The 6,665-nt window shown below is 33.6% G+C and overlaps 1 non-coding gene across 1 annotated transcript; it reads left to right on the top strand.

Moving 5' to 3' along the window:
- The first annotated feature begins 271 nt into the window (after positions 1-271).
- LOC128288290 (small nucleolar RNA R71) lies at positions 272-378 on the top strand. The gene has a single exon (XR_008278726.1). It is a non-coding gene; the product is annotated as a small nucleolar RNA R71 (small nucleolar RNA).
- The last annotated feature ends 6,287 nt before the right edge of the window (positions 379-6,665 follow it).

The raw sequence follows: 6,665 nt of genomic DNA, 5'->3' as shown, positions 1-6,665 counted from the left end.
AGTGGTAAACTGTATTAACATAGAGGAAATAGACGATACCTGAGCTGATAACGAAGTGAGAGCATCAACTTCATCAACTCTAGGTAAACATCTTCCTAAAGTTGTTTGATTTGTTTGCAATTGATAGTTATTGCTTACGATCATCTCGATGATCTCATAAGCCTCATTATAAGACTTAGACAAAATTGCACCATTCGCAGAAGCATCTACCATCACTCTTGTATGTGCATTGAGACCATTATAGAATGTCTCCAACTAGATGCAATGAGGAATCCCATGATGAGGAAACTTACGAAGTAACTCCTTGAACCACTCCCAAACCTTATACAAAAACTCGTCATCCAATTGTTGGAAAGTTGTGATCTCGTTCCTCAACTTAGCATTCTTGCTAGGTGGGAAATACTTAACCAAAAATCTCTCTACTAATTCTGTCCATGTAGATATAGAACTTGGTGGCAATGAATTGAGCCATGCTCGTACTCGATATTGCAACAAGTACGAAAACAACGTCAACCTCAGTGCGCCTCCAGTCACACGGACTATCTTGAATGAATCACTCGCCTCCATAAACAATCGAGGTGGGGATGTGGATCTTCCGTGGGCATACCACTAAATTGGCCCACTGGTTGTAGCATTTGAAACATCACTGGTTTCAATTCGAATTAGGTTGCCTCAATACCTGGCCTTTTAATTCCTGGATTCAACTCATTGAAAAGCGGCACAACATATTGTCTGATGCATCAATCCCTATCATCGACAATGAGGATGGGATTTCATACATGATCAACTTCATTACCTTGGTCTTGATTCTGATTTCCAAGGTCCATCTTGACTTGTCTTTGAGCTGTTCATTCACGTCTTCTTTGTCTAAAAGTTCGCTCAATTTCAGGGTCAACAAAAAGTAAATCGATAATCCAATTTATGCTTATAAACCCCTAAAAAGAAAATCACAAAATTAAAAAGAATAAGTTAGTAATTGAAAAAAAAAATTCACATAAAATGACTATGGCAACAGTTGACAATCCCCGGCAACGACGCCAAAAACTTGTAACCCTCGGGTTTGTGCAAGTATACACAGTCGTTATCAACTAATAAGTATGTATCGAGTTATTGTCTCCACAGGGATTGTATTTGTGCTAAGCCAATTAATTTGTAAAATTATATTAACAATTTGATAAATAAAAAACAATATAATTGAGACGTGATGAAAAATTAAGTATGTGAAACTAAATGCAATGATCCCTAATGTAGTTTATCCTAAGTATGCAAACTATAAGAATGAAATAGATTTTAGAAGAATTAACACAATAAGCAACAATTATAAGATAAATAAGCTAGGACAGTTACTTTAATTAAACTCAAATTATTATCAACATGCTTATCAATATTCGGAAAAATATTCTATGGCAACTCGATCTTTCATGAGTTTGGAAACCACATTAGGTCCTTTCAGAATCCTTTACTTAGTAATACGCATTTTACTGATCCTTATTTACTAAGGGTTTCTTAGTATTCGTGTGAGGTAACAGGGACGTGTTAGGTTTGAAATAGTTTAATCACACAAATCTAAAAACTATGTAGATAACATAGCCTGATTAGGGTTGTTATGCAACCTGCAATTTAATCGTGTTAGGATCTAAATTGAGCATGCACATTTCAATTATGTGTCCATTAGCCGTCGTCTGGTTAGGGTCGCTCAACTAATTCAAGTGCATTTCAATCACGTATGAACGAAATACAGACTTGATTTTAATTGAAAACATGATTGACTGAGGCACAAATATTACAAGCATAAATCAAATAAATATTATTCAACCAAAATAATCATTCCTAGCTTAAATAAAATTAAGCCATCATTGTTGTAAACAAGAACAGTAAACACACAACAAACATTCTTGAATTAAGTTAAAGAAAATAAAGATTAAACCCAAATCAAAGTGGTTGTCACCCAAAACTCTGACTGACGAGGGATCATTCGTTCCTTCACTTTGCTCCTTTGCTGATGGCTCTCTAAGGTGGCTGACCAAGGGCTCTTTAAGAGGCTAACTTGCTAAAAATCTTTATGCAAAGATGATGATAGGCGTGAGGGCTAAGAGAGTTGAGAGAGGAGAGAATAATGAATGAGTGAGGGATGATTAGAAAAGTGAGAAATGGGGTCTTATTTATAGGTGAGGCAAGGGAGCTAGTTTGCTAAAAATAGGAGTGTCCATCTTTTGAGAATTCCTCCAAGAGTGGCTGGCCATGATTTGTGGAAATGTGGATGATTTTTGCTTGATTTAAGTGCCACAACATCATCAAGATCAAGACTCGGTCAATTGCAAATCTCTGGGTAAATCTTCGATTTCTTCAACTCTTCAAGGGCCTTGTGCAATTAAACCAAAATTTGATTTATGAACATCCATATGCAGCTGAATTTTGGGTTGACTTAGTCTTCCGTTTGGATGGTTTTGTAATCAAAATAAAGCTCTCAAACTTGTCTAAAAATAATAGATAATTTAGAGGAACAAAGAATATAATTTAACCACTTTAAAAAATCAATTTACTTAATTAAAACCCAATTTATTAATGAAACATATTAAAATAAATTATTAAATATAACTTTATATTTTGTTATTTAATTTAATCATGCATAGCCCACTTTATAGCTTGAAAATATAATATGCTCAAATTAATATAAAAGAAGCCATGTTTTGCATGAAAACTATATAATAAAGCATAAAATCATATTTTAATAATTTCTATGTCCCAATTTCATATTTTCATATATTTCCTTAATTTATTAAGCAATTACTTAGTTTTAACAACAAATTTAAGTAAAAAGGTGACGAATTATATAGGAAAAATCCTATATATTTTTCAGTTTATAATTACCTGTATTGAGCTTGAATGAACATAAGATAGAATACAATTGTTATATTGTACACCTATGGGATTGACTTGTAATGAGATGATGATTATTGACTTGTTACTATCCACTAAATATATCGAATACCAACATTTGTTGCAGACTACCATGTTATATTTACAGTGAATCGAGTATGTTACCGGGGGCGGATGTAAAACCTTCGGGCTTGGCACTTGGTGCCAAAGTGTGTTCCGAAAGGATGTTAGCCTACGGGCTAAACACTTGGTGCCCAGATGTGTTCTCAGTAGGTTTGGCTCATTTGATTATTTTGATGTGTTCTGGATAGATAACCATGTATCCGTATCTGTTATATCATTCATCATACCAAATTTTTTAATGGTTCAATGATTTAATGATGATATGTAACTGATATTTAGTTATGATTTCTTGTGAAAGACTTGTACATGTGTTTATGGTTTTCGATATCTTATTGTGACTTGATAATGGATGATACTGTATAAATAAGGTGATTAAATGACTTGTATTTATGAAAATCACCTGTTGAATGGTTGGGATTGACAGGATTAATGTTAGCTTTTAATTTTGTTAATTATAAAACCGTGGTTATACGGTTAGTTGTAACATTTCAACCTATGAACTTACTTAGCGCATAACAGCTTACTTTTGTTGTTTTCCTAATTTCTTATAGATCTTGTTTTATAGAACTAGGTAATCAAATCAAGTGGAAGATCACACTATTTAGCTATCTTCAGTAGACTTTGAAAATGTTTACTTTGGAATATGTGGCATGTAATAGGAGTATCTTGTAATTTGTATATAAGGGTTCATTATAAGTAGCATATTTTGTATTTATTTATTAGTTGATTATTTGTGGTAATAATGTGGTTGATCATAGCTTGATGTAGAGATTTAAATGTGATATTGAAATTGATATGTGGTGAATTTAACTTGATGGCCTGAAAAGTAATAGGTGATTATAAATGTTATTCTTGCTTGTCACTTATTATTTTTCTCATGCTTGAATGATGATATCTTAGTTAGATTTTGGATCATATGTATAGATGTATATGCCTTGGTTTTGGTTGTAAAAGTTCATAAGTTTGAGTTTTGGTTATTTTGTACATTGCTATTTGTGAATGGCTAAAATATGATAGAATTAGACTTGAATGAATTGAATTTCTAATGATAGATTTGCATGAGATGTTATAAGTATTTGTAATTTGGATTTGGATATTGAATTATGGTGTCAATAAGGATACATTGGTTAGATTTTTATGTGTTTGATTAGGAAATAATAATGTCTTTTGTGTGATAGGAAAAAGTTGGTAGGAAAGGAACTTTTAAAGATGAGATTTTACCATTTTGAACCTAGGTATCGATACTTTGGCATTTGGTATCGATACATAACCATATTAACTTTTTTAAAACAAACAGAATGCCAAAATTGTATCGATTTTTATTTGAGTATCGATACTTTTTTATAAAATATTGATACCCTAAAATAATTATCGATACCATTATTTTGCAAAGAAAAAAATATTCAATTTTAGTATCGATTTTCAAAAAAAAAACATTGATTTAGTATCGATGCCTACTATAGATTTTCACTAGTCACTTTAAAACTTTAATTTTTTTGCAAATCAGTCCTATTTTGAGCTTGGATTTTGCAATAGGTCCTTGAAGAGTTCAAATTCTTAATATGATCAATTATGTGTATTTTCCTTTATGAATAATAGCGTTTTTGTTTAATAAGGTATTTCTTGATTTGTTAAATTTAGTTGTAGCATCTCTTTACTCAGATCTAGTGACTGGGTTAGGTAAAGGGTGTTACATTTAATGGTATCAGAGATATGGTTTATTTTATTCTCAGACTAAACATAGTATGTTTGGAGTCTAAAAATTACATGCCAAATAAACCTGCAAGAGTGTGATGTTATTTGATCCGATCTAACCCCTGTTTTCTTATGGGTTTAAAGAATGCCAGTAGAATCTGATCATGCCGACATTGATGCAGTAAATAATAATGTGCCCACTTTCGAATCAGAAGTAAGTCATATTTTACTGGTTATGCAAATTTGCGTTAGTGAAGTAAAAAAATGTCTTTTTTGATCTAATGGATTGGTGGTTCATGAAATTCATATGAGTCAATCTTGCGACTCTACAACCTACCCCTGTTGTGTCTCCTGTGGCACCTCCGTATTCTTAACCAATTAAAAAAGTTTGATGACCCTCGATTGACAAAATTAGAAAGTATGGTGCTGAATAATTTAGAGGTAAAACAGATGATGGTCTAACTAGGATTGAAAACTGGCTTGAAAATATTCAACTAGTTTTCGACAAAATTTGGCATGTTTCCTTGATGATTATCTTGTAACACCCCGAACCCGAGACCATCGCCGGTGTCGGACACGAGGGGTTAGCAAGCCAAGTTCACTTGTTTTGCCCATCCATTGGACATTTCCAGTCAGGCTGGAAAAACTGCGTCACTGTCGCCTTAAAAATCATATCTCGAGTTTCAAAACTCGGAAACTGGTTTTGTAAATTTTTCCTGAATTTAGACTCATATATCCATCCATGGATTTATTTCTAGAATTTTTGGTCTGGCCAATTGGTACAGTTTATTAGTAAAAGTCACCCATGTTACAGGGATCGACTGCTCTGACCTTTGCACGGTATAACTTGAATATCTCTCTGTACAGGGCTTTAATGCTGGTGCCGTTTGTTTCTAATGAAACTAGACTCAAAATGGAATCTGTAAATATAAGGTATGTCTCCTAATTCTTTCTGGATAATTTATAGTAAATTTTTAAAGTTGCGACAGGGAACCCAGAAACCGTTCTGGCCCTGTCTCACAATAGCTTTAATATCTCTTAACATGTAACTCCTATGACCATTTCGTTTCTTCCATATGAAAATAGACTCATCAATGTTCATTTACATAGCTGATTCACTATTTAATACCATTCCTACAAATTTTGGTGATTTTCACATTCACGTTACTGCAGCTGGCAGCATCTGTTTTAAGGTAGGTCTTACCTATTTTGTAGTCTCCATGAACCAACTAGTCTTGCCTTACATAGGTCCACATATGATCATTTTAACCATGCCAATGGCTGATCATGTGACCAACATTCCCATTTCCAATTCATAGTCACATCATGACACCATATATATATATACAAACCGCAAATAGTTTAAGTTGATACTTCACTATTACGAGCCATTTTCGCATGGCCGTACACATATACATCATAACATATTTAAACCAACAAGGGTAGTCCTATACATGCCATTTCAAGTTCAACCAAGAATTTATACCAAAATGGGGGCTTGATAGTGTGGATGACTTCGACTTCAACGATCCCGAATCCGATTGCTATCGAAATAAATCTAGAAAACCGAGAGCCAAAGCAATGAGTAAGCATTTTTATGCTTAGTAAGTCTCAAGGAATATAATCAACTCTAATTACAGCAATACATTCACATAGTTAAATGCATCATTTCATTAATGCACATTCACATAATCATACTTACTTCACCATCCCAACTCTTATGTTCATACACAAATAACGGCTTCATTAAGGCCGATAACTCGTTCCATCATAGGAGCGGATATTCACACGCTCTTACTCCTAGCGCGCAAGCGCATTACGCACTTACCTTGTCATTGGGAAATTTCACAAGTGCATTAGCTGAAATTTTCCAGCAAGCTTATAATTTTCAAATCACATACCTTCGGAGTTTAACCGGATGTCGCTACTCGATCAATCGCCTTCGGGACATAGCCCGGTTATGGTAA

This window comes from Gossypium arboreum, unplaced genomic scaffold (assembly GCF_025698485.1).
Source record: "Gossypium arboreum isolate Shixiya-1 unplaced genomic scaffold, ASM2569848v2 Contig00193, whole genome shotgun sequence".
NCBI classification, from domain to species: domain Eukaryota; kingdom Viridiplantae; phylum Streptophyta; class Magnoliopsida; order Malvales; family Malvaceae; genus Gossypium; species Gossypium arboreum.
The sequence above is the reverse complement of the archived record's forward strand: the minus strand, read 5'-3'. Positions and strand labels throughout refer to the sequence as shown.